This window comes from Cotesia glomerata, linkage group LG7 (assembly GCF_020080835.1).
Source record: "Cotesia glomerata isolate CgM1 linkage group LG7, MPM_Cglom_v2.3, whole genome shotgun sequence".
Taxonomy (NCBI): domain Eukaryota; kingdom Metazoa; phylum Arthropoda; class Insecta; order Hymenoptera; family Braconidae; genus Cotesia; species Cotesia glomerata.
The window spans coordinates 12577990-12589636 of NC_058164.1; positions in this window are offsets into that span (position 1 = coordinate 12577990).

Here is an 11647-nt window from a genome sequence, read left to right on the forward strand (position 1 = left end):
TTCTGAATAAAAATAAAAATTCATTCATGGCCGCCCAGTACCTCTATCTGTTCCTCGCTACTGATTTTTTAATTGAAAATTGCCTCGAGTATTCCAAATAAAAATTAAAAACTCAGTCATAGCCGTCCAGAGCCCCTGACTGACCGTCACTACTTATTTTTTATTTGAAAATTATTTTAATTCATTTAAATAAAAATCAAAATTTAATCATAGTCACCCTGTGCCTCCAACTGACCCTCGCTACTTTTTTTTTGTCTGAAAAATTACTGTCATCATTTTAAATAATAATTCAAATTCTGCCATTGCCGCCTAGTGCGTTTAATAGACCCACCATACTTATTTTTTAATTAAAAATTCGTTTAACTACTTCAATTTAAACAAAAATTAAGTCACCGCCATCAAGTGCCTTGCTACTAATTTTTTAATAAAAAATTACTCCAATTTTTTCTCATAAATAAAAAAATCCAGTAACTTTTGCCCTGTGCCTCTGCCTGAGCCCTGCTACTGAGCTTTTCATTCAAAATTACTTCAATTATTTCAATTTAAGAGGAGTTTGAGTGAGGTCGCTGTAGTGTACAGACGTACTTAAGCTACCTGCTGTAGTTTTTTATAATATTAGATACCTAAGTTTAAACTTTAGCCAGTGAAAGTGTGTGAAATCTCTTCCAAAAACTCGGCTGCGCTTACGAACGTAATAATCTTATCTTTACATGGAGCAAGTGCATGTTTTTTAAACCCAATCTGCTAACAACGTGATCGGACAGATTAGGTTTTCAGTGCACATCATAGAGCATGGTGATAAGTGACACTGAGGGAAGCGATAGTGACAGTACCGACGGAGTATCAGATGCCTCAGGAAGCTTAGACACAAACCTGCCAGAGGGCAGCTCAACACTGATTAGCACAACCAGCATTGAACCAACGCCAAAATACTCTCGGCGTGGCCGTACCCCTAAAGCCGAGCAGCTAAAAAAATTCAGATCCAGCTCCTTTGGAGATATTGCCGATTACTTCAAGAAGAATAGCCTAAAAAGGTCCAGAGAAAACGTCGCTCTGTCTAACCCCAAGCGTACTGAAGACAGTCCTTCACCGCCAAATAAAGTGTCACGCTCATCTTCGTCACCACCGTCGGTGTCACGTGGCAAAGTAGCCCACATGGCTGATCCATCTTTTGCCAGGAAACAGTGCAGCGGACACAAGCCCGATCTGTCACAAGATACTGCAAGCGCATCAGCTACTAACTTGTTTAGTACATTCAATGCACCATCTATCCCTCCCACGACCATTGAGGCTCTATTTCTGCAAATGCAAGGCTAGAGAGCAGCTGACCAAGCATATATGTCTGGTATGAAACAAGATCTAATAAACAAGATAGCTGAATCAAGCTTGGCATGCAGTAAAGAAATCAATGCTCTCAGAGAAGAGCTTACAGTAAAAAACACGGAATTAAAAAAAGAGCTAGAAGATGTTAAATCCAGAGTATCTGTAATAGAATCAAACGCAAACCTATCGAGTGGCTCTGGTTCAACGGTCCATGACCTAGAGAGACAAATCATCAATAATAGTATTAACTCAGTGGAAAAACACATCCGCAGAAATAACATCATTATCCGCGGGCTAATCTGCGATGAGGCCAATGTCAAAAAGACGGTCGCCGAGTTTCTGGATACACATCTCAACACCAAAAACTGCATCGAAAGCGTGTCAATTCTCAACAAGACAAAAGTCAGCATCAAGGTAGTGCTGAAAGACCAAGAAGTAAAGCAGAAGATCCTCAAGAACAAACGACTTCTGAAAGTTCCTGTATATATCAACTCAGACCTTACACCAAAAGAGAGTTACATTGCAAAAAGGCTCAGAGATGAAGGCAAAAAACTTAAAGCGGAAGGTAATAATATCAAGTATGGTTTTCAAAAGCTCATAGTCAACGGCACCCCCATGACATGGGATAAAAATTTAAACGCATTAGTCCCGAGACAATCGTCATCCACTTCACAAACTAACTTTAACCCTTCACAAGATACTATTACAAATGCAAGCTACTCCCAAAGTAGCAACACCAAAAACAATTTCAACCCCCACGCTCAATAGCTAAATGTAATTCAACCACATCACGCAAATATCCTCAACACGGCCAGCACAGTCAACATCACTTTTTGGAATGCTACATATCTCCACACATATCTTGCAGCTGGCCTTAAATTGGATCATTAAAATCCTAGAGCTTTCAGACAACCGACTCCCCAAAATCTGCCTGCTGCGCCTAGTCGAAATAAACAAACACTCTACACAGCATAAAAGCACCAACTGGGTTCAACAACTGAAAGAACTTCTAAAGCCTATCAACGAAGACTCACTGCTAGACAACCTAGATGTGGAGCACTGGAAAACACGCAAAGATAACATCTTGAGTAAACATCGTAGTAACCTAGCACGAATGGACCGAGAAAGATACTCTCGCTCTTCAGGCTGTCAGCTCATTCTACCTGTCCCGTTATTTGAAATACTTCCAGAACTCTTCCACAGAGTACCACACTATCTGTGCAAGCCAATTGTCCAACTCCGCCTGGCCAGTAAATACGCGTGCTTCATTTCGACTAACAGTGAGACGTTCGTCTTATCACCACTCAAGGACTGCAAATTTTGCGGGTCTGGCAAAAAAGAAACTGTAATGCACTTCCTGATCGAATGTCCCTTCTATGACACTCTCAGAGACAAATTCTGGGAAACTGTGTTATCACAAGGTTCAAGGCATGACAAGCTGGGAAAAATTCTGGGCGCAACAGAAAAGCCAAATTTGAAAGCCCTTTCTGAATATCTTCAAAGCTGTTTCACCCTTAGATCCTCTTACTCTGAGTATTCCTCCCTGATTCACTTCCACAAGAATCCAAATTCATGTGAAATAACCTCTCCCCTTGACTAACTTTAAATCTGTAATCCTTCTAGTAATGTGGTTGAATTATGTTTGAATTATGTTTGAATTATATTAGAATTATGTTTGAATTATAACTGAATTATACTTGTATTAAATTTGAATTTATATTAGACATAGCAAACATTTTAGGATAGCTATATCTCACCTATCAGCCGATCACATACATTCATACTCTTATTATATCATCTTCATCTTTTCTCTCTGCTCTACTGTACATTATAGCTCCTAAGTTTAAATTTGTAATTTCTGTATCTACCTATATCTCAAACCTCTTGTATATAGGACTATGTCCTTTTGATACAATAAAGATTGAATTGAATTGAATTGAAATTATTTCAATTTAAAATCAAAATTCTGTCATAGCCGATTTAATTTATCAAAATCTTCTGTTTTTCCCTTTGAATTCGTCAAATCTTGTGCCTGTAATAAAAAAAAAAAAAAATATCCTCACTCACATTCATACGTGCATTGTTACCGATACACTCACACTAGTACACGATCTCACACATCCACCTAGCATCACGTACGTCCGCCGTCCGCGGTCGGTCCGTCCCCACTCTCGGTCTACTGCTCGAGAAGCCGGCAGTCGCTCTGGCATCTCACTCTTACGTCTCTTACTGCCTTTTCACTCACTTTTTATTCTTCTGTCGCGCGCTCCTGATTGGTCACTTTCATTAATTAATAATTAATTATCTATGCGTCTGATTGAAAAATGGCTCAGGACTTTTCGTCTCAGAATATTTTTCTCTTTCGATCCCTACAATGGGGTGCGCGACTTCTGGGACACCCTGTATATTTATATATAGATATATTATAATGGTCTTTTCACCGGTACTGGCGTCGTCAGGGCCGGAGAGCACCACCTAAACTGGCTTACCTGGGTTTCAAAGGTGGTTGGGCGCCAGGAACTTACCATTCCAAGGTTCGAAGTCGTTGTTGATCGTCGTCGGGTGGCGGGTCGGCGACGAAGCGATTCAAAAATTCGAATAATCGGCGAAAAGCAAAAGTATTAAATCTATGTGATCTCGGGGAGGAAAGATTTAAAAAAAATTGATTACCGAATGTTCAGTTAACAATTTATTCTAGCAGTCGCCAATATAATTCATAAGGTGTCGCCAAATTCGTATAATAACGATTTAATTCTCGTCGAAGTAACGACAATAATAACAAACAAAAAAATTGTAGCCGTGATCAGTCGATAATTCGCAAATAGTAATATACTATAATATAATATAATATACTATAATTAGTATTACGTTGACATAATCAATTAATCGATACTGAAAATAATCGAAATCGAAGTAAAACAAAAAAAAATCAAAAGAATAATCAACTTCGGTCCGTCATCGGCTCAAAAAATTCTCAAATTAATTTATAACTAATTATACGGCGGAATAAACAACTTATTTTTCTTCAAATTAAATGAAAGTAATAATACTAGTGAATGAACGATAAATTAACTTCAATTTGGTTAATAACTAATTGTGCGGCGAAATAAACAATTTAATTCATTTTAAATTAAATAAAAGTAATAATACTAGTGAATAAACGATAAATTAACCTCAAATTGGTTAATAACTGATTGTGCGGCAAAATAAACAATTTAATTCATTTTAAATTAAATAAAAGTACTAATACTTAATGATTAAACAATTAATTAACCTTGAGTTGGTTAATAATCATTAATGGGACTGAATGAACAATTAATTACTCTCAAATTGATCGATCGTAACAATAAAACAATTTTAAGAAAAAATGATAATAAAAAAAATTAACACCTGAGTAAGTTAATTACTTATAAGTAACAATAGGTTCAATTGTCGCCGCAAACAACAAAAGAAAAATTCAAATATTCATCGAAATTAATTTTGACACATTTAATTATTTCATTTTTTCGGAGGCTCGCGGCGGGTAACACTCACGGTCGGTAAATCAATTAAGTCGAGGGTAAATGAAGAAGCTCGAGGTAATTTGGGCTCGCGCTCGGAGATGGCGCGTCAGGCGGGCTAGTTGTCATAACAACTCCAAATTTATCGAACGTCCAATTCAATAATCACAAAAATAAACAACATGGATCTAAAGCACAGTATCAATTCCCATGTGGTGAGGTCACGAACACATACACAAGTTCACACAAGCTAATGGTACCGGGCCTCAGAGTGTCGTCACACACGTCTCGATAATCCGAAAGGAATTCAATAATTACTTTCGTAAAAGAAAAATATTGATACAAAAAAAAATTACACCAAAAATCAAACTGGTGAAATTTACTAAAATTGAGCGCGATGTCGCGGTGAGGACACCCTGAAGCTAGAATTATCGATCAAACTCACCCTGTGGCCGCAGTAAACTCCTTGAAGTCGGTGTTGGCTCGTCAAAAGGCGCTAACTTAATTGGCGGGAAGGCTGGCAGACTGGCGTCGACCTCTCGGCGATAGCGTCTCCCACTTGCACGTGCTGGCAAAATACCTTGGCACTCGGTAATCATCCACCAGCTCAAACGATCGTCAAAAATATTCTCAGCGAGACAACAATTTCAATTACCGGCATATTTTATCACTCCACCAATTTTTAATTAAAAATTCACCGTAATTACGGTGAAAGTATCTCGTTAATGGCGTATCAGAATGATAGTCGACCAACAGGTACAGCGTCCAGATCAGAATTCAATTTATTATGGCTGCCTCCTCGGCAACATGTGTTCTCTAGTTTTCCGTTAGTTCAAAAAACTCGCATCCAATCAGCTCAATGCAAATAGAGCTAAATGCTCGTCAAAATACAAATATTGAAAAATACAGCTCAAAGTAAGTTCAATACCGCGTCCAATTTTTACCAATATACCACCTGACTTACAACAGGTACTATTACCACTTCGGTGTGCTTTAACGTTATCCAGCGGTCGTAGATTTCTTGTGGCTGCAGCTGGGCCGGTTACTGGGTCATGAACAGACGAATTAATCGAGGTGACCGACAAGCCAAGATCTTCCTCGATAACGATGAAAGAATGAATCGACGCTTTCCTCAACAAAATTGCTGACTACTTGAGACCTCTGGAGTAGACGACATACCGAGAAAAATTATCTTGTATATGCGTCGTATTATTTAATTAATTTACGACATACTCTTTGTTAACTAATAATCAGAGTCGTATCGTACTAAGATAGTTTAAAATGCCGTTATTGTTTAAGAAACAAAATACCGAACATTACGTTGTAACACGGTGAAAAATAATTAATTATATTTTAACAAAAATATCAATTACAGAAGTATACATTATGAAGGTTGGACAAAGACTAGATGCGAGCGGCTACCGCGTACATAAATTAGCATAGAAAGTGGGGACACGTTCTAGCGCCACTCTCAAATAATTCTCGTACTATTAGCGATTATCACCTAATTTCTAATCTCACTAACATGTTATCTGCCACCGATTAGTATCAGGTGGTAAATTGGCATTTACCTATAGTGAGCCAACTGGCCACGTTACAGTCCCCTCGGCTTGAGGTGGCTACACCTTTACCCGACTAGAAATTTCAGTGAGGCAGTGATTTGGCGCAAGTAAGGCATGCTGAATTCCAAACTTGCAGTAAGTGAGGCATCTAAACCAGGCCGAAGTTTAGGATATAACGCAGTTGCGAGGCTCAGCCTAACTTGGCTTCCTGATTAGGTTGCAGTTTGGAAACCAAATTCGCAACGAAGAATCCAAATCTAATTCTTTCTTAATTTTTAGCTTTTTTATTATCAAGCGAAAATTATTAATAACAAATGCTTATTTTTTTAACTTCTTTTACTATTTTAAGTATAAATATTAAATTTAGGACTAAATTTTTCAAATATTTCATGAATAAAAAAAAAAAACAAATTCTTTGTTGCTTTTATTTAATATTATTTTTATTATTTAATTTTATTTTTTCTGTTTTTTGGAGCGTTTTTTAATGTGAAGAGGTTTTTTTGATTGGTAGATTTGATAAGTCAAGAGGGAAGGAGATAATGGAGGGGTTAGATACACTAATCACACATAACACTTAACTTTACTTCACACTCGCCTTAATAGTAATTATTGTAACGGGTGCTTATTCCGCTCAATTGGCGCCTTAAATTAAATTAATTGAAATAATAAAACTAACAAATGAATCTAAATTAATTAATAAAAGGGCGCCACCGGTATTTTTAATCGCGGTTCCCGGAACCGGAACCAGAGCTGAGCTTATCTACAGGAAGAAAGAGTGGAGGAAGGTGATCTGAAATGAATAAATTTTTATTTAACAACTGTTCCCAAAAATTGATTAACAACAAAATAAAATAACAACTTGTTCACTCGCGCGTACTCTGACTCACTTAAGACTAACTTAACACTACGACTTATTACTACCGAGGATTCCGGGCTAAAACCGACGCCTCAACTTAACCTAAGTAGCCAGCAAAGCACCTCGTATAGAGGCTATCGTATACGAGGGCGATGTGTAAATTCCTTATAACTAACAAAAATTCTTAATCCTACAGTACCCTCATAAGAAGCGCTTTACTGCAGTTTCTAGCTACGTCGCGCTGTCCACCGGACCCTCACGCTCTATCAAAATTCTTAATCCTGACGGTACCCTCTTATGGAGCGTCTATACCGCAGTTTCTAACTAAATCGCGCTGTCCACCGGACCCTCACGCTCTAAGACTGTACGAACTACTCTACTCGACTAAACATCAACAAGTAGAGAATGTACACACTCACACACTAGTTCTCGGCTCGGCAAAACATCAACAAGCAGAGAACGTACACACTCACACACGTATAACCCGCACGGTCTTCACACACACTCTGACTTTACTTAACTTTTATTTTTGACTCATAAAAGTTATTACAAAATTTAATATCAGAAAATTATTACGTCAAACTTTTTGCTTAATTAATTCAGTAATTAGCTAATAATTGAATCGTAAAACATTTTCACAACTAATAATTTAATTCTCAAAAAAATCTACACTAAAAATCGATGCCTGAATTTATTCCAAATTAACCAAGGGTTTAATACTGAACATTAAATAATTTTTCCGGATTTTACAGATTAAAATTTATATATTTATTTCCCAAAATTACTATTCCATTCATCCCAATTTAATTATAAATCCTAATTCCAAATTTCAAATTAAAATTATTAACTAATTTATTGCCGTGGTCTTAATAATACAAAAATGAATATTGAATTACAAGAGGTCTTCGTATCTTGAATTAATAGATTAAAATCTGTTGACAGAGGTCTTAATAATCTGCTAACAATGTTCGGTTACTTCCGAGATTTTACAAATTAATTTTTCCTGAATTTACTTAATTTATTTTATGAATTGTTTCGTTAAATTATTTTACCTTGTCTAATTTATTTCACCAGAATTTTATGAATCCATTTTACTAAGAGGCCGAGTTCAATATATAAAATGACCACGTGGAATTTTTCGATTTATAAATAATTAATAAAACAATTTATCTCAATGTAAAATAAATTCACGAAAAATTATCCACGGGTATCCAATCTTAATTGCGTCGAAGTTCAGTAGCCAATTCTCAATAAATTATATTAAATTAATAATACTTTCTTGTAACAAATAATATTAAATAATAATAATTCAATTGTTCTTACTAATAAATTATCACGTGAAATAATTGCCAGGAATTCGCACGCTCAAAATGGACGCCGATGTTCGTTAGTGCGTAGTTATCTTTGACCTTGGGTACACGTTAACTGCGTTGTAAATTCAACCGACGCTTGGCTAATCCGTGAGAAGACAATGGAATTTTCTCGAAGCTTTTAATTCTCGGTTTTATTTTATGAAATAAAATAAATGTAATTAAACCGATTTTCTAGATGTTCAGAATGATTTAGAATTAATCGAGTAAATTAATAAATTCTCACGAAAATTAACACCGCAAGGTCCTTGAGCAGTCCTCGGGTATAAACCCCCTAGAGGTACGCTCAACGGCAAAATAAAATCTAAATCAATTACAAAAAGGGCGCCAACAGGGTTTTTATCACAATTCCTGGAACCGGTCCAGAGCACAGAGCTTATCTTAGGGTAGAGAGAGTGGAGGAAGATGCTGTGAAATAAATGAATTATTAATTAACAATACATGGCAAAAATTTATTAACAACAAAATTTAACAAGTTGCGCCCACTCACAATCACACTATAATCAACTTAAAACTACAGCCTAACTGTCGGCTGACCAGAGCCAAAAATTACTCGGCACAAGGAACGCACTGTGTGACAGAGATCGTCTAGCCTAACTGTCGGCTATCCAGAGCCAAAAAGTAACACCTAACTACTCGACGAGATACCCCGTACAAAGAACGCAGTGCACGAGGGCTCATCAACAACACCCGGCTACGGAAAACCTCGGCCTAGTGAACGCAACGTAAACCACGACTATCTGCAGCTCACTCACATAACCCATACAAATTTCACTCACAGAACCCACACATCTCCACACACACACAGAATTGACTTTACTTTTATTTATAAAAATTATTAACAAAATTTAATTCAAGGAAAATATTATGAATTAAATTCTCAACTTAAATTTTCAGTCATCAGCTAGCAATTAAATTTACAAAACGTTTCCGAAACCGATAATTTAATTTTTCGAAAAATCCTGAACTAAAATTCGACGCATAAAATTATTCCCAATCAATCGTAAACTTAATATTAAATATTATTATTTGAAAAAAAATTCAGAAAAAAAAAATTACTCAGAATAAAAATAATTTTCATAAAAAAAAAAATTTCCTCAACAAAGTAAAATTTGTTACATGCCGTAAGATGGACGGCGGAGTTTATAAGAAAGTCCTTCTTTACAAGCATGGAATGTGTGTTTTCCATACATGCTTGTAAATTTACGATTCTAGTAAAAAATTTTTTGTTATTTATAATTATAAAAATAATAATTATGATTATAATTAAAATAAAAATTATTATTACAATAATAATAATAATAATAATAATAATAATAATAATAATAATAATAATAATAATAATAATAATGTTAGGAGACTCCGGAAAATTTGGTCCTCCGAACTTTTCGGCAAAAATAAAGTCTCCGCCACTAACATGCTCGCTGTCCCAGTCTTACTATAATCTTTCGGTGTCTTAAAATGGGCCCGAAAGGATTTACGAGATCTCGACATCAAAACCCGTAAGGTTATCAATATGAATCGGAGCATGCACCCCAATTCATCAGTCGCCAGATTATACCTCTCCCGGTCCATCGGTGGGAGAGGTCTGCAGAGTTTGGAGCGGCTGCATGATCGTTTGGTCCTGGGTTTAACACACGAAGTTGTCAATTTCACTGCAGATGAGGATGACTTCCTTATGCAAATCGTACATAAACATGAAAATGCGCATAAGGGGTCGTTCTTGTATAAGGCAGCTATATATGCAGCAAGAACTCTTGGTCTTGGAGAGATAAACGCTCTTATGGAACTCCGAAAGGAGGAATTCAAGAGCGTCATCAGGAACGCCGAGGAAAAACAACTCCTAGGCGAACTGATGGACAAGTCCATGCACAGCGTGTACTTCAAACACGTGCGTGATCATGGCTTGTCCACCCAGCTGACGTTTTCCTTCTTAAAGTCAGCTGGCCTGATGTCTGAGACTGAAGGGTTCATATTTGCTTGCCAAGATGGTGTCATTAACACTCTAGAATACCGTAGCAAGGTGCTCCAGAAGCAGCTTCTGGACACGTCATGTAGGATGTGTAAACAACACCCCGAGACGCTCATACACCTTTTGTCGGCATGTCCTGTGCTGGCGAGAGGTGCATATATCCAGCGTCACAACGCTGCCCTGAGAGTACTGTACTACTATCTTCGTCATTACTACGGTATTGATATGACACCAGTGCTGCCTTATCTACCAGGAGATATTCCCCAGGTTGTTGAGAATGACAGTTGCAAAATTTACTGGAACATGCCATTTGCAACAACCCGGCGGATCGATCACAACAAACCTGATATTGTGCTCTTCGACAAGGCCACTCGTGACATTTATGTCATTGAGTTCTCGGCCCCGGCTGAACACAACATCTCAGCCAAAGAAGAGCACAAAAGAAAAATATATCAGGATCTCCTATTTGAAATTGGCAAACTTTACCCAGGTTACCGTGTCAAACTAGTCGTCCTAATCGTTGGCGTCCTTGGAGGGATGAAGCAGTCTTTTGTATCCTCACTTGCCAAAGTTCCAGCTTGCACGTCAAAATCTGAGTTCTTGGCTGTCAGGATGCAGAAGGCTGTAATATTAGGTTCCCTCCGTCTAGTGAGGGAAATGACTTTGGCCTGCTGTGGCCGCTAACCGCCTTGTTGTGCGGAGTGGTCCAGCAGTAATGGATGGAGCTCAGGCTGGGCCCTCGGAGAGTCGGACTTCGGGGACAACCCCCCTGAGCATTTAATAACATAATAATGATAATAATAATAATAATAATAATAATAATAATAATAATAATAATAATAATAATAATAATAATAATAATAATAATAAGCGGGCTTGTTACGTGGCCTCCAAGTGGCGCACCGCGGGAAACGCAGACCAGAACACCAGGTCTGTAGGCAAACGACGTAACAGGTGCAGTAGGCCAACTACCCACTGCATTGAAACTCTGAGTTACAACGAGACATAATCTCAGAAGTGCTCCCCACAACCGGTCCTTTTCGGATGAGGACCATTTATCAGGT